Source organism: Falco cherrug, chromosome 1 (genome assembly GCF_023634085.1).
Source record: "Falco cherrug isolate bFalChe1 chromosome 1, bFalChe1.pri, whole genome shotgun sequence".
Classification (NCBI taxonomy): Eukaryota; Metazoa; Chordata; class Aves; order Falconiformes; family Falconidae; genus Falco; species Falco cherrug.
In genome coordinates, this window is record NC_073697.1 from 73,644,687 (window position 1) to 73,668,584 (window position 23,898).

At 37.9% G+C, this 23,898-nt stretch overlaps 1 protein-coding gene across 1 annotated transcript in view; it reads right to left on the bottom strand.

Moving 5' to 3' along the window:
- Positions 1-23,898, bottom strand: part of BMPR1B (bone morphogenetic protein receptor type 1B) — a 253,263-nt gene that overhangs the window by 190,583 nt on the left and 38,782 nt on the right. Inside the window, exon 2 of the mRNA XM_055713051.1 lies at positions 10,113-10,183. The gene's annotated coding sequence lies outside the window, so the exon portion shown is untranslated. The remainder of the gene's footprint in view (positions 1-10,112; positions 10,184-23,898) is intronic.

The window sequence follows — 23,898 nt, forward strand, 5'->3', positions numbered from 1 at the left end:
ATTCAGATGGAGAAGATTTACAGAGAATTTACTTTGCAATGCTGAACTTTAGATTAATGTAGTATCTATAAATATTGTTAAATGCAATTGGGTAAAAAAAGCCTTTAAAATAAACTTTATGGATTTCACATGGTTTTCCTTGAAACTTTATTTGCAGCATATAAGCATTTAAAATCCAAATGTAATTTCATAATTCATGGTGTTATGCAAACAACTTCCTAAATTTCCACATCTGCAACCTCTGATTGTTTAGGGGTTTTTTAAATCTGTCAAAAATTCCCACAGTGTGTGTGCATACATACATATATATTTACATTCCCAGAGTTATAAGTTCTCAAAGGACTACCTGGCTGATTTTATTTACTTATTTATTTTGCTTTCAGCCATCAACAAATTTATTCTCTCACAGTCAATATTGTGACCCTTATAAAACATGTTTTCTAGGTGGTCTTTACATGCAAAGGCTCACTAACTATATTTACATTTTTGAGAACATTTTAAAAGCACAGAAGGATGGGCAGGCATAAAGGGAAGCAAAATTCCCACACTTCACAGCTATATGAAACAAAAAGGAATGTCTACTTTCCACCCTGAGGCTCGCTCCACATAGTACCACATTTGCTAAAACCCTGCCTTATCCTTTGTATAACTAGTGTTTAGTGTAATCCTTCATATGCCCATAAACACTAGAGATATATGCGGAATAACAGTATTCGTAGGTTTCCTCTGTGTGTTGATGTTTTAGATATGTATACTTCATTTTGAGAAAACTTCCATCACAGCAGAAACCTTGAGAATAAAACCAGTTTCTTTCAAGCTTTGACAAAATAAACTACAATTTCTGCTGTCACACCTTTGCAATCTTAATTGCATTTAGTTTCTTCTTCCTGGGAATGATATTTATAACAAACATTACTAGTTAGGTTCAGTTGGAAAGCCATTAAAGTAAAAAAAAAAAGTAAGAATTACCTATTGCAGATTTTTTGTTGTGTTTTTTCACAACAAAAAGCTACAAAGACTATTTTGAACATTCATTCCCAGTTATTGAAACCAATATTCCCATTAGGGAAGCCCAACATCTAACCTCAAAAACTGCAGGGTGTCTTAGAAGTATAAAAAAGGAAGCTGAAATAGGAAAACTCATGCTGCAAATAAGGTATAGAAAATTAAATACATGAATAGAATATTTCAGCATTAAAACTTACAGAAAGCAAGTATACAAGTACTCAACTTTGATAACTCTTTAAAATAAAATACTTATTTGAAGATGAGAACGTATGAAGATTTTGATGTCTGATTAACATAAATATTCTTTGTTAGATGAAAGTGGTGAAACAGTGCATCTACATTAAAAACTTCACCAAAGAGCTATGTGTCATTCACACATGCAAAAACTGACAGGCAGAATTTTTTAATAACTGAAACTGAAAAAATATGTTTCTAGCATACAACCATGTAAGCTAACAGAAAAACCCCATACAGTAACTCATTAGAGGGGAACACTACCAATGGTGCTCAACCACCCACTGCCATCAATGGGTGCCTCTCTGCTGACCTTGGTGAGATGTGGATGAGGACGTACTACACGCAACCCCTTGCTGCACAAAGTTCTCCAGCTTCGGAGGCAATCTTGAAACCTGCACTCAACACTTTAAAACACACATTTTCTGATGGGAAATGTAAATATGAAGGCATACCTATTAGAGCAGAGAGCAATGAGAGCAATGACTTGTATATTTGATGAAAGAGAAAGGCTTGGAATTACAGTTTCAGTCTGTGCTGGAAACCTGACAACCAGTATTAAAACATTGCAGAAGATCAGTACAAAGTAAGTTCATGCAGAAGTCTGACTTGAATACTCATAATAATTCCTTCCCTCAAGCCACTATAATCTGTTCTCATAAGGGCTGTTTTCTTCACTCCAGATAAATATCTAATTTTTCACTGAAGCTGTGAATCTGGTATATTTTACAAAACCAGTGACCATAGGATATTAAAAAAGTTATCTGGAATTCAGTGAAAGGTTCCAAATACATTTTAAGGTATTTCATAAAGCCTACAAACTCTTTATATTAGTGTAAGTTCTCCAGACTGAAAGACGAAAATATATGTTCTAACCTAGGAAACACTTGATCCATTCACAAAATACTCACATCCACTTTATACTAGAAATTGTATGGAAATTGCTAGAAAGGTTTGGTATGTAAAAGAACCATTTGCTACAGTTTTTTGTAATTCACATCATCTTGACATCCTAACCATACTATGCCACTTTGAGCAGGGCTTGAAATTTTAAAAGCTTGTATGAAGTTATAGCTCTAAATCCTATTACCTTATTGAAAAATTGGCGCTTGATTTTTGTAGACCTATTGAAAATCCAAAAATAGAGATTTGTAGATTAACTCTAGCAGTCTTTGGCTTCAGATGCAGCTAAATAACTTATTCTAGAAGCGAGACACTTGAACCTAAAACATGATACATTGCCTGATTAAGGGTTAGTTATTTGATCCTTACACAGGAAATGTAAAAAGTCTGGTTGGTACTATATTTAAAAACCTTACATAAAGTTTACAAAAAGCTTTATATTTGCACTACATAAAATAAATGTAAGTAGAGATATTATAAACAGAACAACCTGTATATACACCACAGGAAAAACCACCACGAGCCTCCTTTTTACTCCCCCCTCAAAGCCGATGCTTGTCTCAAAAACAGAAAACAAAGCACTGCTTACAGACAGGCAAACACAGATTTATTTAAACAACACCTTAAAGAAGCAAAGTAGGCTACAACTCACCTTTGACAGCACATTACAGCTACGCTGAAGTTGTTTGCTTAATCTGTCCCAGTAAAAGAAGCAAAAACTAACTAGCCAATAAAGCTCACTGCTGACAGAAAGCACAATGGTTTTGAGAGCTGTTTACCACCTGTAAATTATATTATTATTACTCCCACTATTTTTCAAAAAATTGTAACATTATATCATGCAGCGTATAAGACCCGAAAGCTGCGGCGAACTAACTTCTGTCATTGCCAAATATTTATTTCCTCTCAGGTCACGCCAAATAAATATCAGAGAACTGGTGAGAGTCATGCCATGTGTGAACTCCCTCATCAGCTACTGAGAACCTCACCATTTCTAACCACCTTTGTCTGGACTTACATACGGGCTGGTATTACAATCTTGATTTTAACATAGTTGTTGTATACAGTACTCTTTCCAAACAGCATATTTGTGTCCTGTCACCTATTGAGACAAGAAGAAAAATCACACAAAGAGATCATCTCTCTTCAGTCCATCAAGTCTCAGGATTAAAAAATAAAAATTCCCTTTCTCTATACAGTTGCAGGATCAGTCTCTCTTCCCGCAGCAGCTTAAACAAGCAAGATTTTGTCCTTCATTCCTCAAATCTGAACAAATGAGTTTTTTCCTGGAATTTAAACTAAATTCATGACTAATGCCACCAAAATAATCCTCCTATCCTCCAGTTCCTTAGTATCACTCTCAGGGACAGTCATAAAGCCGCAAAGAAAGTGACAGAACACTCAAAGGCTTTTAAACAAACGCTACCACATTTTAAACATGTGCGTGTTTGCAAAAGCTCTAAGCCTCTATTGCTCAAACCACTTGTGGTTTCTCAGCACTTCTTTTTTGAATGATTGTGTCTTTATAAAATAAACATGTTTGAGACTAAATTACTTGTGTGTCTGTTGGGAATAATTGTAAAATTAGCTCATTTAATTTACGCTTGTGGGTTTTAAAAACATAACCGAATAGCATAGTGAGTCTCCTGGTGAAACCAAAGCCTGGCACGTCAAACATGGTTTAGATCATGCAGACGGGCTTCGGTTTGCTCAGTGCAACAGTCTGATCTCCACAGCAGGCTTAGTCCTTTGGTTTTGTCTTCTAGTTCTCCAAATAAGTATTCCCATTTGTAGGTCTCCAGAGACATTCTTGTTCATTCAACATGCCAATATATTGTGCAATAGATTACACAAAAAAATCAATTCCAGACACAGAGCTGTGATTATCAAAACGTGGTACCTTCACGCAGAGTTTCAGTATGTTGTTCAGCCATAACACATATAGAATTTTTGGCCACTGAATATCTGACTGTCCCAGATATGATGGAGGGATGTGCTCTGGTTCCAGCTACATTAACTGGGAATGTATTTAAGGTCCAGCTAGCACTATTCAGGAGTGTAACTCGCGACTTACTTTAACAGCATCCTTCAGTCCCACTGATTTTGGTGATCTAAATTATGGTTTTCCAGGAAGAGAAATTATCACAGTATCAATACTTCTATCATACTACCCTAGAGCATCATTTTGTTTGGGTTTTTTTGTTTGTTTGGGTGGGGTTTTTTTGGGTTTTTGTTTTTTGGTTTGTTGGGGGTTTTTGGGGGGGGTGGGGGGGTGCTTTTTTTTTTTTTTTTTGCATTAGGTAGTCATGACTGCAGATAATAATTTCCAGGGAACTGCAGGGATCAACTTATTTCCAAAGTGTTTTCTGCTATTCTAGTAGACAACACTGGTTGACATAGTCCGTATTTTAATACTGATATGCCAGAATTCAGTTAAAATAGTCTCAGTCAGCAATAGGCAATCTGGCAGTTCAAAATCTTACTCAGCGTCTTCCAGTTTTGCTCTGCCCTTGCCACCCAACATCTTTTCAGCAGTGGATTTGCAACTCCATGGATCCACAAGATATGCATTTGTAATGAAAATTATTAATTTCATATGATGACATAGGTTTGTTTCCATTCCCAGTGGCTAGAAAAACTTCTTTTAGGCATCCTACAGCTTGTGTTTTATCCAAGGCCAGGGGAGATGCAAATCATACCTTCTGTACCAAGATAAGGTGGGTTTAGTTTCTGTATTTTCATCCTGCTTTTGATCCCTCAAGGCTGCAAAGGTTAAATTACCCTGCCCTTACCACCACTGCTTTTTTTACCTTATTTTGATCTTTTCTTAAATACCTGAACTATTTTTTTTCTTTTTTTTTCTTTTAATCACATCAAAGCTAATACTTTAGTAAGCAGCTTCTCCATGCATAGTCTTTGGTTCCAGACTTGTTTCACATTTCTCAAGCACTGTAAATTCTCCTTCCTCTATCTTAGTTTTTTTAAACAGGTTTTTGGTGGGGTTTTGTTGCACCACTTCTCCTGCTTCTTCCACCCCTGCCATATAAATATATATCTCAAAAGAATCTCATTCCAAACCTACCCTAAAGTTTTAGCCCTGCCAGGTCTAGCAACAAATCATACCATCAAGCCCTTTTCTCCATTTTCTTCCTTTACTGGGCTGGGGGGTGGGGGGTGGGGTGGGGAGGCACTTTAAGTACCAATTTCTCTCAAAGTTAGGTTGGCCCATTCCAGTCTGACTTCCCAAATCCTGCACCTCACCTATCAGAAGGGGATTACACCACCCAATTGTCTACAAGCATCTTGTGCCCCCTCACTGACTCCTGTCACCTCCTCCTCACTCGGTCAAATTAAACATTACTTTCTTCATATGGGTACTGGTGGTAAAGAGAGTATTTGTGGATGGATAGGAAGGGAAAACCCTGGATTCAGTCTTCCTGGGCCATCTTCTGCCTTCCAGGATACTTCCAGCATCCCCCAGTTTGAGAATCTATGTACTTGTTACGCATACACATATATATACAGACATATATGTGTGTGCATATCTATGAATATATGTATATTCTATATACAGAATATTTATATATGTCTGTGTGTATGTAAAACATACATATATATTCTACATGTATACAGAACACAGACACATGCATTTAAGTGACTGTGCAGTGTGCAAAGGAGCACAGCCTACACTGCCACTTTTTAACATCCTCTACAGCATATTTTTCCAGTGCATTCTCGGGAGTTGATTCATTCTCTAACCCAATATAAAGTCAACAGTAAACATTGTATTTAAAAGCCTGAACTACACATGGGGTGTTTTACCAGCCTCGTTTTTCAAGTGCACTTGAGTTTACCTTCTGGCTATTCTAAAGAATAAGTAACCTGTTCCACTCCATTCAGCAACATCCACTCCTCCCCCAACCTCCCTCTTCTGTGCTAATCACCTTTCAGGCACAAAAGAAAATCAGCCACAACGTGAGAAAGAGTTGCATTTCAGCCAGACACATTCTCCAGCATTTATATTTTATAGCAGTCATCTTTCCAAGCTGAAATTTGCTTACCAGTAATCTCAAATGGGCTATTCTGTTAGAGTATGAAACAGGAAAGGTAACAAGTATACCCTTGCATAATTTTCTACACAAATCAGCCTTGCTCAGTTGATATTAGTTACATGTTATACTGCATAACCAAGTCATGCATTGAGAAACTGAAACTTCACAGTTAGTGAAGGACAGTTGCCAGTCACAAAGCATCCCACACTTCAACTCAGTGACTCTGCTGCCAGCTACATACAGTAGTAGCAATGGAAACACCACTCTTCCCCTTCAATGGAAGTCTCACAATAAATCTTTCCAACCACAGTTACTGTCTGTTTCAGAGGCCTGGCTTTATATTTTGGTAATTAGATTACAATCGATTAGCAGAAATATCCAAAATAAACAAATCAAGACAATGTCCAACTTTCTGGAAAGTTAACCTCCCCCAGCAAACCAAACATTTCAGCAGCATTAAAGCTCTGTTCATATTTAAGGAAAACAGCAACCCTATGTTCCTTTCTTCATTTGTGATACATCACTTATTCCTGCATTTTGTTTCCAAAAACATCACAAAGCAGGTCAGGCTCCTTTGAGGTAAATATTATTATTGGGGACGACATTTGCTTTCAGACAGAGCTCTCTGTTAGGGAGAAGGCTGAGCAGAACATGCACGTGTTCTGTTGCAAACCAGACAAGTATGAAGAGTGCTGCTGCTCCAAGGGGTTCTTGATTTTTAAAAAGGGTCAAGGAAGAAAGAACACACACACACACGGGGAGAAGGACTGTTGGGTTTGGCCTTGAACTATGTTGTGATGAAAAAAAAAATTATACTGTTTTTCGTAACTGGGAAGACATAGGAAAACTGAAGGACAGTTTCTGGCCTTCCCCTCCCAAGGACCCGAGCTCTCCCAGCCTGTGAAGTTAACTCAGATCACTTGCAGAAGAAAGTGGAGCTGAACAAGCAGCCCGCTGGCATCCTCCCTTTTCAAAGCACTCGCCCTACACTCATTCATCCTACATACAATTTACAGACTTCAACTTTCAGCGTATAATACAGAAGCATATAATGTTTAAAATAAGGCTAAATTAAACTTAAAAAGACAGTCTTTTTGGAGTAGACTACAGTAGGAGGCAGGGAACAGTTAACAGTTTTCTTCATGAAGCCTGCAGCCATTGCAAGAGTGTTTAAGCTGAGGAAATATTTATGATACGGGGAAGCACTGGAGCTCACAAAGTGTAATTTTATTTCAGTGATACCGTTAACTGATCCTGCCTGTATCGCTCATGATCCTCCCACAGCTACACACCACCAACCAATTCAGCACAGCCAGAAACACAGCCAGAAACCGAATCTGCCACTGATTACGATTGGGAATTTCTGTTATTAAGCGCATTTCTTAAACCCTGCTGGGTACCGATAAACTTAAGTATGAACTCTCAGCTCCTCCACTCCCACAAAGTAACACAGAGCAAGGGAAGTGCTGATGCTCTGTCTGTGCAACCATGGGGAACCACACATCCCAGAGACTTCAGACATACTATGTTTTTCTAAACAGAGAAAGAAGTACAGAAAGTCAGACCTAGCCTAGTACTTATATCGCTGAGCAAGGCTTAGTGAATGCACATGAAGTCTGGAGCAATCTCTAAAGGAGGAATAATTTCTGGTCAATATTCAGAAAATGCAAGAGAATGATGTTTCACCAAAGGACCGTGCTTTATACAGGCACCTGAGTCTTACAAGGATAGGGAAAAAACTATTTGCCTATAACCAAGAAATTAACACAGTAGGTACAGTACTATTAAATATTTAAGGCTAGCACTTTAAATGAGTTCTCCAGTGCAGGGAACAAGGGGGAAAAAGAAGGAAAGAAAGAAAAATAATCAGATTCAATTAGATCGTAACCCAGTAAATTCTCATTTCCTTCAACATGGGTTTTGCCAGAACGAGATTACAGTCAGGCCATATTAATTCATCTGTAAATTATTATTAATACATTTTCATGTATATTAGCATAGCAATTTCCCCCCCTGTATCCTTAGCAATCAAACACTGGAACACATTCCTTCACTAAGGGTCCACAACTCCTCCAAAAGACGTACCACTTCAGCAGGAAAGTTTCCCTCTCCTTTCATGATTGATTGAGAATTCATCCAACAGCAATTTAATCTTTGAGATTATACATGCTGAGTAAATTAAAAAATAAAAAAATGTGAAATCTGAAACAATAGGCAATGGTCTTATAAGTCGCAAGGCAAGGAAGGACAGGACGACCATGGTACATAAGAAGGATTTAACCAAACTCAAGGCATTTTTTATATTTGTCAGTGGATAAGAGCTCAAAGCTAAAGCCTAAATTCAGAAACCAAAGAATTTTAAAGAGCATTTCTGTACCAGAAATATTTTAATTGCATGTTTTTCCAAGCAAGAAGTCAATGTAACTCTTGTCTACCTACCCATACAACCATAAGGGTATGAAGGGTATTATAGCTCTTTCTCATTGCCCAGAATAACAGGCTATATAGTACAGTAAGCATCTGTAAATTGATAAAAACTGCATCCACACATAGTGCTCAAAAAATTGTATAATGCTTCCAAAAAACCCCTCAAAATCAGCTACATCTGCACAAACACACAAATCTGACTTTTGGTGAATCTTCTGATTTCAGGTTTGTTACATTTTTGAGTCTTTTTCTCTTTGACAAACCATTTAACTTTTGAGAAGCAGACATGCCTTGCTGTTCTTGATAATGGAAACATTAGCCTACAACTGGAGCCTTCGTACTACCATCCAGTTAAACACAATGCTGAAGAAGTCAAAACAGGATCTGGAGATACAGTCCCACAACAGGTAGTGATCAGCTTGTGCTATTTAAAACACATTACCACCCTCAATTAGAGACTGCAGCCTCTGTCAGATGAGAAATGACAAACGACCTTGTATGAATTTCAGCTCCTTTCAACAGAAATTGAAACAGGCTTGCGCTCCCTACCTGCACTGCACAGAGGACACACAGATGGTCCGTCTGCTGCTCATGTACTAACTCTTGAACCAGACCAACCCTACTCTTTGCAGTTGTCACACCAAACCTACCTACAAACACTTTCCAAATTTGCCAAATGGAAATAAGGAAAGACAGTGCTACATTGATTTCTGCATCAAAAAACGCAGTTAAGAGTTCAACACTAAGTTGCACTCTATATCTTTAAATGTTTCTTGCAGATTTGAATTTAACAATCTATAAAATTTATAAATTTACATTTTTTAAAAAAAATATAAATATATAAATACATAAAACATCAGACTTTTAGCACAACATGAAGCAAGAGTCATTGGGGAAAACATGCCTCTGAGAAGACTTCCAGAGCCTTATCTCCTTCTCTGTCTCCTACTGCTGACAAGCAGAAGTAGGACATACATTTAGTGCTTCATTTTGAAAGTGTATGTCAATTAAAATAGGTCTTAAGACCCTTCTCTCCTCACATCAAACCTCTGTGCTCTCATGCGACAATACAGAGCAGTAAGACAGCACCAGGCAGGCCTATACATTTTCTTTGAGAAGTGGCATGGGTAAAATTCTACTGTTTCTAAGAGCTCTCGCTGAGTGTGTGCAAGCATGATGGAGTGAACTTGGGCAGGCCAGTTCAACAGCATATGGAAAATGTCACAAGTTGCAGCAGTAGAACAAATTGCTATCCACTTTGTCATGATGACCTACAGGTACTTGCTTATCTTCAGAGTCTTTACTGATACCTGTGGTAGAATTACACATTCCATTCTAATACAAGTTATGTTATCACATACTGAACTCACTACAAAGAACAGAACTTGAAAAATACAACCCAAAATAAACAAACCCTCCATTGACAAACTTTCTATGAGCTCATAATAATGAACAGTGTCTTATCTTTATCAACCGTTGCTGTCTTACCTTTATCAAGAAAAGCTGAAATGTCCCTTTCTCCTATTCAGCTCCCAAGAACAAAAGAAATTAACTCCACCCTGTGGGCAAAGAACAATTTTAAATGATTAGTGATATTCTGAAAGAGGGCTTAAATCATTGCAAAATAATACAGACCTTCCAATTCTGGTATGATACTCAGGTAAAAGTATCATTATATCTGGAAAAAAGCCCACTGAAGGCATATAGCTGGTTATATACTTACATTATTTCAACGAGTTATATGGTAAATGCTCCTATGAACTGCAGCCTGTTGACAGTGAAATATTCAACAATAGTATTTTATAAGGAAAATAACACTTTTATTTATTAGGTCAGCTCCCAAGAGAAAATGGCAATATTGCAACCTATTGAGCAAACTTCAACCATACAGGTTTCCTTTACATCTTAATAGAGGCCCTGGAAGAATGAGATAATATAATACACATTACTAAAAAAAAATAATTCTGCATGCCCTAATAATTCACATATCTTATAAACTAAAGATCATGAACACATGAACACAAGCACTTCCATGGGAGTAGGATGGGATTTGTATGGCAATAGATGTTTTAAGTCTTAGGGTGAGATCAACAGTCTTGTAAGTAGCAGAGAGATCAAGACTCATTTATTCTGCAGTATAGCCATAAAAGCTTTACTGAAGTCCTTAGCAAGAGCAGTTTCAGTCAGTTCCAAAGAACTGAAAACAAGGCTGGAAAATTACTCATAGAGGCTAGAGGCAAAAGAGAAAAAGAAAATGGAGCAATAGCTACAGTAGGATGTTGATGATGAAGGCTGCTGGAGAATGAACACACTGCAGGCTTGTATTGTAAGGAAAAGCAATTCCATGAGTTAACAAAATGCACGAGAGCACAGAGGCTAGGAGAAACAGGAGGATCAGAGCTTTTGCTTCTTTGCGCTTGAATTAACTACTCCATTACCACACTAGAATGTGAAGCAGAAATTATTCATTCATTCAGATTTCCTAAAATCTTTACAACCATAAATCATAAAATCATTTAGGTTGGAAAAGACCTTTAAAATCATCAAGTCCAACCATAAATGTCACTGCTTATCTTATCTGAAGTAGTTTTACACATATCAACACCAATTCAAGAGTTGCAGAATGGCTCAATTTCATTCCTGTCCCAAACAGTGGCCAAATATTTATCATTTCCTTCACAATACTGGAACAGCTAGACATTTTGCAAGGGCATAAATACAACTGACTTGCTGATAATGGCCTGATTCAAGTAGCTGTCCTTGTTCCTACAACAAGTTTTTTATTCTACAGTTGTTATAATCCATTATTTGAAAAGAAAAAATAATGTTTATTATTAAAGGAAATACCTAGTTAATAATCACTAAACAGACACTACACATTTGAAATATGCAACTAGTTTGTAATAAAATGGTTAATGCATGGTGTACATTACATTTTCCATTTTTCCAGGATAAAAGAAAATCTCCATGTATTTTCTTCATACTAGTTTTGTGAACATTCGTGTATAGAACAAACTACTGAAGTGAGCTGTGACCATTTGGGTTTGCTTCTAATTAACAGAAACCAGCTGCTAATGGTGAGTACATCTTCCCCCAAATACCTAAACATTGACATCTTGGGAGCTCTCATGCACACGTAACATATATTCCAACTGAGATTAAAAGTCAGAAAGATTACTGCCTTCACTCCCTAGAATTCACTGGAGGGATTCTGAAAGCTTCCTTCTTTGCTGCTGAACTTCTTTAAAAAATCCCCGAATATTGGGGATTCCACTCTACTAAGTTAAATTGTGTTTATACATCCTAGAGGTTTGTCTGGTGTTTACATACAGCTACAGGTAGAAAAGATTTGGTTTCACAACCAAATTTTCTATCCACTCTATATCAGTATTTCATCACCAAATTATTTTAACAGCACACATTTAACACAGCAACTTTCACCAACCGGAAAAACTTTCTCAAGTTAGTAAACCTTCATCAGCAAACGCTCCTGGCCTCTTCCAAACATTCACACAGCTCTGCCTCTCTCTCTTCCCCTTGGCTCCTACTTAGGAAAAGGGAGATGCATGGCTCTTGCAACATTACTTTGTGACCAAGCAAGCCTGGCCATCGGCAAACCGAGGCTTCACAGGGTGACTTGCCTGGCAGCCACCCAGGGCTATAGTGAAAGGTCGCCCCTACAAGCTTCCCCACAGTGAGGATCCCACCCAGTAAGGAGCATAAACCTCTGAGTTCAAAGTAATAAGGATCAGGCACAGCAATTTCAAGATTTAAAACAAAAGTACTATTTATACTTTAAGACTAATTTAAACTCTACTCTGAAGCCTAGATTAAAGTAAACTTTCCCTCCAGAGCAAAAGTTGTATATTTACATAAGAATGACTTAGGAGCTAAAAAGTGATTGCTAGTAAACTATGATGACTTCAGCTTCTATCCAAAGGGTGATCATTTTCCACTAAACCTAGCTCAGCCCTTCACTCCCACAGAGCACCATCGGCACCTCCTCATGGGATGTCTGTGGAGGAGAGGAACGGTAGTACCATCCACAGTCACATGCAACTCAACTCAGATTTCCACTGCATTCCCACCTGAGACAGCAGTGGAAAGCAGACAGAAAATGCCAACTTAATGCTCATGTACGGATAGAAACTAAAAAAACCACAAAACAACAACAACAAGTTCCTGGACAGAAAAGGCAAAGATTTCAGATAAGCATGCCACCCAGTTGTTTGACCTTCCCAATTTCTCCTATCAAATGCTTTGCTAACGAGTCACAGAATCATATAACATTTCAAGTTGGAAGGGACCCGTAAGAATCATAGAGACCAACTCCCAGCTACTCACAGGACTACCTAAAACCAATCCATATGACTAAGAGCATCGTCCAGATGCTCCTTGAGCTCCAACAGGCTTGGTGCTGTGACGACTTCCCTGGGGAGCCTGTTCCCATGACCCATCTCAAGTCATTCATACCTGCTTGACTGTGTCCCATTACACGGTTAAAAGATGGATGAGGAAATGATTAGAAGGTGAGAATGTATGTAAGCAGTTACATTTCCGTGATCTTTTTCTGGAGGAATTTAAACAGGATGGTTGGTAGTAAAGAATGACAGCTCCTTCCCTCCAGCTCCCACAAAGGAAGCGTAATGCCCTTCTCTATTTTGCCATGCTCAGCAACAGGCAAAAACATGGTAGGGACACTTTAATATGATCTTCCTGTTTTCTAGAATCTCAGGAAACCATTTTCCTAATCTTTTTTACACTTTTTTTCTCAACACCACACTGCAGAGATCAGGAATTGATCTCAGGTAGGTACACCCTACAAGAGAATGTCCCCAATAATCACAGCACAGTCTCTCCAGCTTGAAATAATAATTTCCACTTACAAACAGCCTTCAAATGTATGATTTCACTATCTTAGTTTTAAGGGATTCTCGAAGAAGAATTTTTCCAAGCTAAGCTAATATTAAGGATGCAAAATGGTGATACATTTCACTACAGACAAGGCAGGCATCTTTTTTCCTGCTTTAGCCATGACACTGCATGCAAGCTTCCAGCTTCTAAAAGGCACCTTATTTGAGAATGCTTTTCACTCTTCTTATTCTACTTATTTTTATTTGTGATCTAGAGGACAAATATTTCAGCTGGCACTTGGCCACCTGTTACCTGTATTGGCTGGGTTAAAATGTAAAGATTTTTCTTCATTTTATTCTCAGAAAGACAGAAAAGCCTAGAATGAGTAAGAAAAACAATACTTAAAAAATAAGCACTGGAATTACTTAATAAATAAGTATTAATTCATACTTAAAAAAATAATCACTGCTCCAGCACACCAATATAATATAGCTGCTATTTGAAATCTACATGTCTGACCTCAGAAATGGTACATAACCAATACAGGAGCTAAAGAGGTCCATGCCCATAAAAATGGGAAGATGATTCAGTTAGCATTCACTCTGAATTGCATACAAAACACTCGTAATCCTGAGCTAATTTAACACTCCTCGTAAACCCTGCACGAATAGAGACAGAAAGTTGAACTTAACACTGGCTGATACAATCCAGGATTTCATGAGTAAGCTGAACTTGCTGGGAAAGAGTCAAGTAACCATAAAAATGTCCTGTTTTATAAGATAAGGAAGCTTTTTTGCCACAACTGGTATTTGTTTTGACTTCTTACATGAAGCTAATATTTATATCCTTCCCTCACAGCTCTTTCAGGAGTCCACCCACTCTGACAACCCATGGCACGAAGCAGAGCAAGGACCAAAGGTTCCCCGGCCACCAACTGGAAGGTGCCCTTTCCCCCTCCTGCCGTTTGTCAGCCTTGCAGGAAAAAGCTGAGAGAAGCACAGATTGGAATAATTACACAGATAGTTTGGGGCTAATTACACAAATTGCTCAGAATCAACAGTATTTTAAAACTATGGAGAAAATGAATATGTGCCATCAGAGTTTCCAAGGGAGACAGATTAAAGAAAAGTGCTACAGCATGAGGAATATGAGTTTTCCCTTAATGCAGCCTCCATGAGGCAAAGAAAGTGAATGGAAAAGCCTATGAGAAATTTTTTTGTAACGTGTAAATATAACATACATACATACATATTAATATAAAACTTCTAGTTTGATTGTAGAAACCCAGATAATTCTTCTAGGCAGCAGTTTTCATCAGTGGCTTCAGTTCTCAAATTATACAACATTATGACAGAATGAAATAATTTTAATGTACCTGCAGTTGTCTGTACCTACAGATTTCATCAGGGAAAAATATAACTGCAATACAGACAAGAAGTAGAGTAGGAATCTCATTCTAATTACAAATAGACAAAAAAAAAAAATCATCATAAACTGAGTCAGTTCCTTCCCTCCCATTAGACTACACGATTTCATAATAAAAAACACATAAAACACCACTTTTGCTAAGATCAGGGCAATTGTAAGTTTGCAATTTTAAAGTGGCATATCAGTAAAATAAGCAGAAGGCTCTAAATAAAGAAACAGAACAGAAGATTCAGCAAAATAGCTAAATCTTCAGCTGAGAACAACTGTGGAATCTTTGGAAAGACACAATTCTAGCAGGAATGTGGCCATCAGTGAGTTAAACTGTGAAGTCCTCTATCCCACACGCACTCGGACACTAGGGGAAACTACAGCACATAACGAGTAAAATGCTGATAATCTGCCACTTTAAACATAATCCACAGATAAGGCTAAACTTTCCTCCGTAGATTTCCTAGGTCCCCTAGGGCTGCCAGTGTTCCGGTTATCAGGAAAAACACAAGGCCCTTTCTTATGAAATTCTTAAATTATTACAGAAATAAAACTATTCTGCTTTGCCATACACTGAAAACTCATCCATTTTGATGTGTTTCTATAAGGTCTTATTACTCCCTATTTTCTGTATGTGTTGTGCTGCCAATTAGTGCTGTCTGACAGATTCTCCAAGATGCAAGCACTAAAAAAACCACAGGTGATCTCCTATGCTATGAAGTCCTCATCTTGCTCGTGATTTCCCACATCCACCCCATAATATGCTTTCCCTGCCTATGTCTCCATGCCATTCAGGCATTCAGACTGAGCCATCTACTAGAAGGACAAGCACCTATCTAAACAGCCAGTATGAAGCCTGATCCACCTGTTTTCAACTGAAATCCACCCCCAAAAAAAGAGAAAAAAGAAGAAAAAAAAAAGATGACAATTCAGACCGTCCTTTGGATTATTACATTCAAATATTTTCTTCGTATGAAAAGAAGTAAATTCCGCCCTTTCAGTCTGAAAAGTCTTTGGAAAGAAAAACAACAGAATTACATCCCAGTGTTACAAGGAGCATGGGGAATTTGGCTTCAGTATTTGCTGTGGCTGTTTCCGTAGCATCCAAGTACCACAAATCAGATGCTGAAGGACTAACGTTTAATTCATAACTCATAAGACTAGGTCAGGCTTATCCCAGGATTAACAGGATACAACAGAACCATAAATAACCGAAATTACAAGGGCTGTCATTGCTTGGCATTGTAATTGATTCTGATCTGGGGGTTTTCTTTAGGTTTTGGGAAGGATTGTTGGTTTGGTTGCTGGCTTTATTTTGTTTTTAATGCCAATTATACATTTTTCAAATGCATAATTTTTTAATATTTAAAATCTGATAAACAACTGTTAATTATATAATTAATAATCCACTCATCTTCAAAAGATTTTAATGCTTCCCTATCAGTAGAGATACATAATATTGTACTCGTTCCCACTTACTTCACGGAAAAGAAAACAAATGTAATCATTTAAAACAAAATCAACTTTTAAAGATTTTCTACAAAGTTGAGTACAAATAAAATGAGACTGTATAACTACCCATAAGTTTATATGTCTCTATCAAGACTAATCAGTTGTCAATATTAAAACAGTGTATTCTAGCCAGTCGTGAAATTAATACTTGAGACATTCTAGCGTTGTTTTTAACTCCAAAGTAGAGGAGAAAAGGCACTACAGAAATCATGTGTGTTGACATCATGAGTCATCTATTTATACTTTTTAAAGTAACTGCCACAATTAGTTTGAGGCACATCAGTTTAAGGGAAGAGTCAGAAAATACATTTAGAAGGACCAAGATTAAGAATTTAACTGTGGCTTCCACCTACGCTTAGCAACTGGAAATTCATTTCCAGTCTTAAGCACAGACTGGACCCCAAAGACCTGTTTTGTTCTCTACACACAAACTGGCTGGCACTACTGGTAGAAATGCTGGGCCTGTGTAGCTACATTTTCCACCTGGAGCTGATGGAGACTATTATTAGAGATACTGAAATGAAGACTAGGCTATGGACCACGAAGGAGAGCTAGCATGTGCTCCATGAAAATGATGTCAATACCTACACCGAGGCATGTCTGAGAACACAGAGCACAAAACTACAGGATGCTGATGACAAAAGCACATACATATTTTTGAAGAGCATTTGACATACTGGATGTCAACTCAATAATGTCCCCATACGGGACTAAGAAAGCTGAAGTACACAAAATAAGATCTCACGAAGCACATATGCTGAGGAGCAGGAGGTCACCATCAGTCAGCTTCACCTTTCTGCAACAGGTACTTAGGTGGGAGCGGTCACTCAATGTGTGTACCTGGTTGGTGACAGGCAGCATGTCCTCCCAGAGACACTGAAGGCCACACGCTCCCCACCTCCCACAGCTGGCATGCAATGTGCAAGCAGGATCCCCATGACAGTGGTCCAAAGAGAAAACTTCAACCCCCTTCTCCTTTCTGAATGCACACTCTGCATCATAACATGACATCCATGTGAAAGAGGTAGATGCTTTCCCAATGGACCCACCTTCTCAGCTTAATCTGTAACAGTGTAACACGGTAGGCCACAACCATGGAATGCCTATGAAAACAGAAAAATATTTATCCAATTCAGCATCCATTTCTGGGTGTGGCTCTATAAATTCAAAACTCTTTCCATGGGAACAATCGTGAAATAGGTTAAAAGTATCTATCCATACATATGACAGTTCCAGTGTGAAAGAAATAGCTGTAATGGGACAAGATTATATATAAAGTTACAAAACTTCAAATTTTAGTCTCCTTTTTAAAATAAGGCTAAAGATGTAAGTAGACAGTGAGGAACACCCATAGGAGATAGAACTACAGGTCATTTCAGGCTGATGCAGTGAAAAACAAGGAAGCTAAAGCATTCAGCATGAAAAATCAAAGTAATTTCGAAATCCTTACTTATTTACAACATGATGTGCCATTCCCATTTTAAACAAGGAGTAAAACCTTTTGTCTCTTATTTTCAGATTTCATACACAAACACTCTGCATTTTGCATTAAAAAGACCATTCACCACATACTGTAAATAAAATATGGTGACTTGGGTTGGGGGGAGGGGGGGCAGCAGAACAAAACAGAAGAGACACAGAACTCCTTTCTGAAAGGACACAACCACATTGTCACATACGCTGCAAGAGAAACAACAACCAGATCATCTCCGTTTATGAACAGACTTCATTGCCTTGAAGGAAGGAGACAAGAACTTCATTGCCTTGAAGGAAGGAGACAAGAAGAGTGGCTCTCCGTCACAACTTGAAATGTGGCATATCATTCAATTTCAAACTAGATGGCCAAAGCCGAATGAACACACATGCAAAAACCGGTAACTCAACAAACACTGCATGCTTGTTGAAGTTTCCCAACAGCAGTAAACTACTGGAGTACAAGTCATTTGTGAACCAAATGGTTCAAAAGGAAAAAAATTCACCTCAATACAGCACAAAGCAACTTACTAATTCACTGCAGTAGAAAGTAATTTGTGAATTGAATCCTGGAGCATGTTTCCTTTCACTTTTGTTTACTTTGGAGTTGAACGCTCTTAAACTACATGGGCTACATGCTAAGTAACAGTCACGGGGGTGTTGGTGGGGGTGTGTGTATTGCCTATGCACAAGTATATATTTGGAAATTGTATGAAGACTAGGAATGATCAGAAGCCTTATGCCATGGAAATATGGAATAGGTACAAGGAGTGTTTAACATCACTCTTGAATTTTAAGGTTCAGGAGGTCAGCCCATGCTTGCAGACCTTTCCTCCAAACAAGGTTACTACCGTGACCTCTTCAGAACTGCCTGCATCCTGGTGTATTTTTTTGCCCATCTCTGCTCCAAGTTTTCATCGTGGTTGGAATTCCACAGATGGTCCCCATCGCCCCCAAAGAAATACTCTTTCCAGATGAACTCCCCAGAACAGGACTTAATTTCTTAGATGGCAGAGGGATATTTTCCAGAAACTCCTAATTCTCAAGAGCACAACAATGGCTAATACTTAATCATTCTATAATCTTAGAAAATCTGGTAGAAGTTTAAAAACATCTTCACGAGACACTGCTGTTCCAATAAATGCTGGAATCTCTCTGAGCAGCATTTGGTAACCGTGCATTAAAGGATCTGGGTGTCCCTTCTCATCCTTTCAATATAAACAGCATATTCTTAATAAAGCCTCTGCTAACATAATGCTTTTGAAGTTTTAACTATTTTAAACATGGTATTCTAATGTCCTTTAACAAACACAAAGAACAGTCAACAGTTCAATACTGCAGTCTCTCCTTTCTCTTACTATTTTATAGTTGTTGATGTTAATGATTTGCTAAGTTGACTTCCCTTCAACCACAGCCTCTGTTTCTAAAGGTTCCTTAAAGTAGCAAGAGACATTATAACACAAAGATAAAAGGAAAGATATTTTAGTATGTAATTTCCCAGCTGAAGCATCACACACAGCTGTGCCCACAAACACCCTTCATGCTGTCACAGTATTACAGCAATGCATACACGTACACCCTTTGGCAAAAATAATCCACGTTTATCACAGAACACGTGCATTCAGCTTCCATGTTTAGCAATCCTTTTCCAGGATTTCTGCTTGCATCTTTGGTTAAATGCTGTAATTCCCGCATTGCATATCCATTCTACAGAAGGGACAAAACATGTATTTCTCCCTTAGAAGAAATCTGGTATAATTAGTAACAGAATAATTACTATAAAGAAGTAAGTTGTATCCCCTCTGTACACAGATCTATCTCTCACACATACTAAGTGGACTTACTGAGCATGTTTATCAGGAAGGAGATGAGAAATCCTGTAACTCAGATGATACAGAAGTGTATATAAGGAAAATCTTTAATTTCCTACATTAGTATAATACTTTAAGGGGAAGTCATCAAAGAGAGGTAAACATGAATAGAATGAGAATAAAGGAAATCTTGATTTAATAATTGATTTTTAATCTCCTTTGCATTTATACTTCACTGACTTTAAAAAAAAAAAAAATCTAATATTCACTGGCTGCCATAACCACTGAAACAAACATTAACTCTAAATCAAATCAAAACAGGATTTTAAAGTAGTGAAATAGCTCACTAAAGATACCTTATGGGAGTGGTAAAATGGGTTTACCGAAACTCTCTTGAACTCAAAACAAAGTTGTTGAATAAAGAATTTTCTGCAAGAGCGGTTTATTCTAATCGTGGCTCAGATTTTTAAAGGTTTCACTTCACTGCCCCAAAGCCTTCCCGGGATCTTCGCAGAGGTTGGGCACCATCTTCTGCACATTAAAACAGGATCCCATTGAACAACCGAAAACCCAAGAATGAGTATATTAAGCTGGCGCTTGGTGAGATTTTTAAATGAGCCACGTTGAGCTACTGCTCCTTGGTAACACCATTGCACGCTCCTCTTCCCCTGGGTGAATCCCCGCAGACGCGGAGGCCACAGGAGGAGGGCTGCGAAGGGCGCCTGACACTCGCCCAACACAAGGTACTTCAGCGCCAGCAAAGTCTGGTAAAAACCTGCTCAGTCACTCCCACAGCATTATCTAATAAGAGAGGCTGATTTCAAACTTTCCTCTAATTTGAAATTTAAGTTTTTTGTTGAAGGCTCATGTTCTGAAAATTAGGCTGGTTACTGTTCAACACTTTCTTCAAAGACCAAAATTCAAGTTGCCTCAAAGTCAATTCATTATTCTCTTTTTAAACACACCGATTCAAATTTTAAAAGGCAGATCACTTTTAACTGAATGCTTTACTTTAAAAAGAAATATTAGAATTGCCACATTAGAATTACCACCAATCCTCAATCTTTAAATAAGATAAACCACACTACTTCTGCCATACCACTCCTCATGTTTATAGATTTCTTATTTTTACCTTTTCAAACACTTTTGGCAAAGCAGAGAGCAAGTGATTTTTCTTAGTTTCCCTCACTTCTATTGTAGCTGACTCAGGCTTGATTTCAAATGTCTGCAAAATCTATTTGGTGTCTGGACTACTAATCCACAGAGGTCCCTTTTTCAACTTGTTTCCTTGGAAGCTGATGGAATCAATTCTATTACTGTTATTTTCAGAAAAAATTATAGAAGTTCAAAGACTACTGTTTTGTTTTAAATAGAGCCAGCCTTTGAAATTCAACTACCTGCCAGTGGTCTAAAATGCCTTTTTAAACAGTTCACATAACATACTAAGTAATAAACATAAGGCAAAACTTTTGCAAGTATGAAAACATAGGAAAACACCCACATACCATGACAGCTTGTTTCGACCTACACATACAATATAAATCAAGCATTAGGTAACAGTAGCTTAACTAATTCTATTAATCTCTATGAGTAAGCGTTTCATTTGGCCATTTTCACATCCTGTAATTATTCCAGAGGAAACGCAGGTTAAAGGTTCAACTAGCATTTAAAATGTCTCCTAAAGCATAATTATATCTACAAGACTTAGCCTGTGGGTAAAATTGAGAAACATACAACACAAAGCATTTATTTTTCTCAAATACACTGCGGAGTCAAATTATTCCAAAGAATGTCTTTCTTATTATTAACACTCAGTTCTATGCAAATCATATCTCAAAAGGAAAAGCTATATGCAACCTGCACAGTTTGGGTTGTGAAACTTTATTACTCATCTATAATAAATGGTTAAAACAGAACCATGAGCTCCCTTAAGTTCATTTGAAGGAAGAACCATAAAAACATAGTCACCGCTGTCAATTGCTCCATGTTCAGAAGGGGATCAAAAGGGGATCATTGCAAGAGCACAGTCCTCAAGAGCAGCCCTGTTTGTTTAATTGAAAAACATGGTTTCACACCAAACACAAAACACCTATTGGCTTTTTTGTCACTTGTTTTTGGAACAGAAACTGGTTTTCAAAGTTTGGAAGAGAGCCCACAAACTGTGCGTGTCATGATGGACCCATTTAGATAAAATATGCTCTTAGGGAATATAAAACCAAAAACCAAGTAGCTCCATAAACTGAAATTGCGTGGCATACAGTGGGCAAAGGTGCACATTCAAAACAGGCTGGAATTCAAGTCAAGTAGATAATACATTACAAGAGACTCTTGCAATTCTTATCAACAGAGTCCTCTAATCTCCTTCTTTCCATTAAATATGCATGAGCGCTATATGCAATACACATTAATTTCAAACCAAAAGATAGTCAAACATGTTAATTTGCCATTGGCAATTTATAAGACACATAAATAAAAGGCTATTTGCCATTATTAATAAGGCTCTGATTTTGCTCAGCTACGGGCTCTCTTTGATTTTTGATGTGAAAGCATCAACGGGAGGTGTTCATAATGCAGTTTGTAAGCACCAATTCAAAGTTTGGGTCCTGTAGAACAACTACTTCATGACTTATTGCAAGTGATGTAATTGGTGGAACCTGACAAGCAAGTTCCAATGTTTTAGTTAAAAAAAATTATATGCAACTCGAAAAACTCATGAAAGGGACATTAATGTTAAAAAAATCAAGATGTCAAAATTAGTAAATACTAGAATTAAGGCTGTTCATGAGGCGTTAATTCAGACCTCTGTTATGTACGCAGTGTAACGTGGGCTTGCTCAGTATTACAGAGCAAGCCATCTATGCAGCCAAGCTAAAAACCCCAAAAGAACACCACAAAAAAAGCCCCAAACACCAATGCTCCCATGACCAGTGCAATGTTCTAAACTGAAATTGTTCTTCGCTTCTAAACCTTTATTTTATTCACTGTTTATCCTGGTTTAGTTGATACAAAAGTCTAAGAAATCACTGTACCACCACATATAAAAAGATTGCATAAAAGCACAGAAAGGGGAGTTTCTTAAGATACTATATAACTACTATAGTATCAAGCTGAAAGTTAAAGCTAAACCAAAATGACCATAGGTATTGAGTAAGAATTCTGGATTACACAAAGCTTTCCATTATTTAAGAAACATTCCACGGTTTTACTAAAAAGCCCCCAAACCACCCTAACTGGTTTTGACATATTTTTAGAGTTCTTCCAATGTTTTCCTTTCACTGGCGATCTTTCTTCAGATTTGCATTAACATCTCACTCACCAACACAGACGGCTAATGGATCTGTACAGGTATCTGCCAAAGGCGGCAAGCACTAAAATACAGGCAACAGAACAAAGCCCAAGATTTTATGTTTCGAACGCTCTTCCTAATCGTTTTGACCTTCCAATATCCAGTTGGAGAGATGAGGTCAGAGAGCATCTTAAAAGGATTTCCCAAGTGTCTTCTACAAGATAAAAGATAAAACTGTACCTATTCAGGAAGACACCTCTTTGCCACTAAAAACAGTTTTCTGATTGTTCCTCATTTAATCCAGTTTATATTGATGACGTCTAGGGGATGGAGAGGGAATGGAAATAGCAAAACACTGTTTCTCCAATCCTAGTGTGAGGAAATGTTGCTCAACAGTGTATGAAGTAGCAGCTCGCTCCAACGTGTCCCTGACCTTTCAGCACTATGAAGTAATCTTTATACAAGGACTAACTGTTCTCACACGGTTCCTGCACTGTACAAGGTACTAATCTTTTTGTTAATACTTGGCATTCAGGTCTTCTTGTTCTACTTCTGTTTTCCCAAGGAAACTATTCATCACCGATATAATCCCAGTTCACCGATATAATCCCAGTGCAGCAATACAGCACAGGATCCTGTCCCAAATGCAGGTCTGGCTTTTCAGTTCCTTCCTCTTCCTTCCTCAGTATCTCAGCGTCCCCCTAGACTGGAAATGGACATCAACTCTCTGCATCAGTAATCCTTTTGTTCTGATGGAAAAATTGGTCAGCTTTTATGAGTGACATGTGAAAGGGCCAGGCTTAGACATTTTGCTTGCTGGCAAAAGTCAAGTTCTGTTGGTTTACAGCGGGAACACCTGAAGCAGGTTAGCTTTAAGCATCAGATTTGCCTATGTTAGGCTCAAGATTTCCCTTCCTCTTTC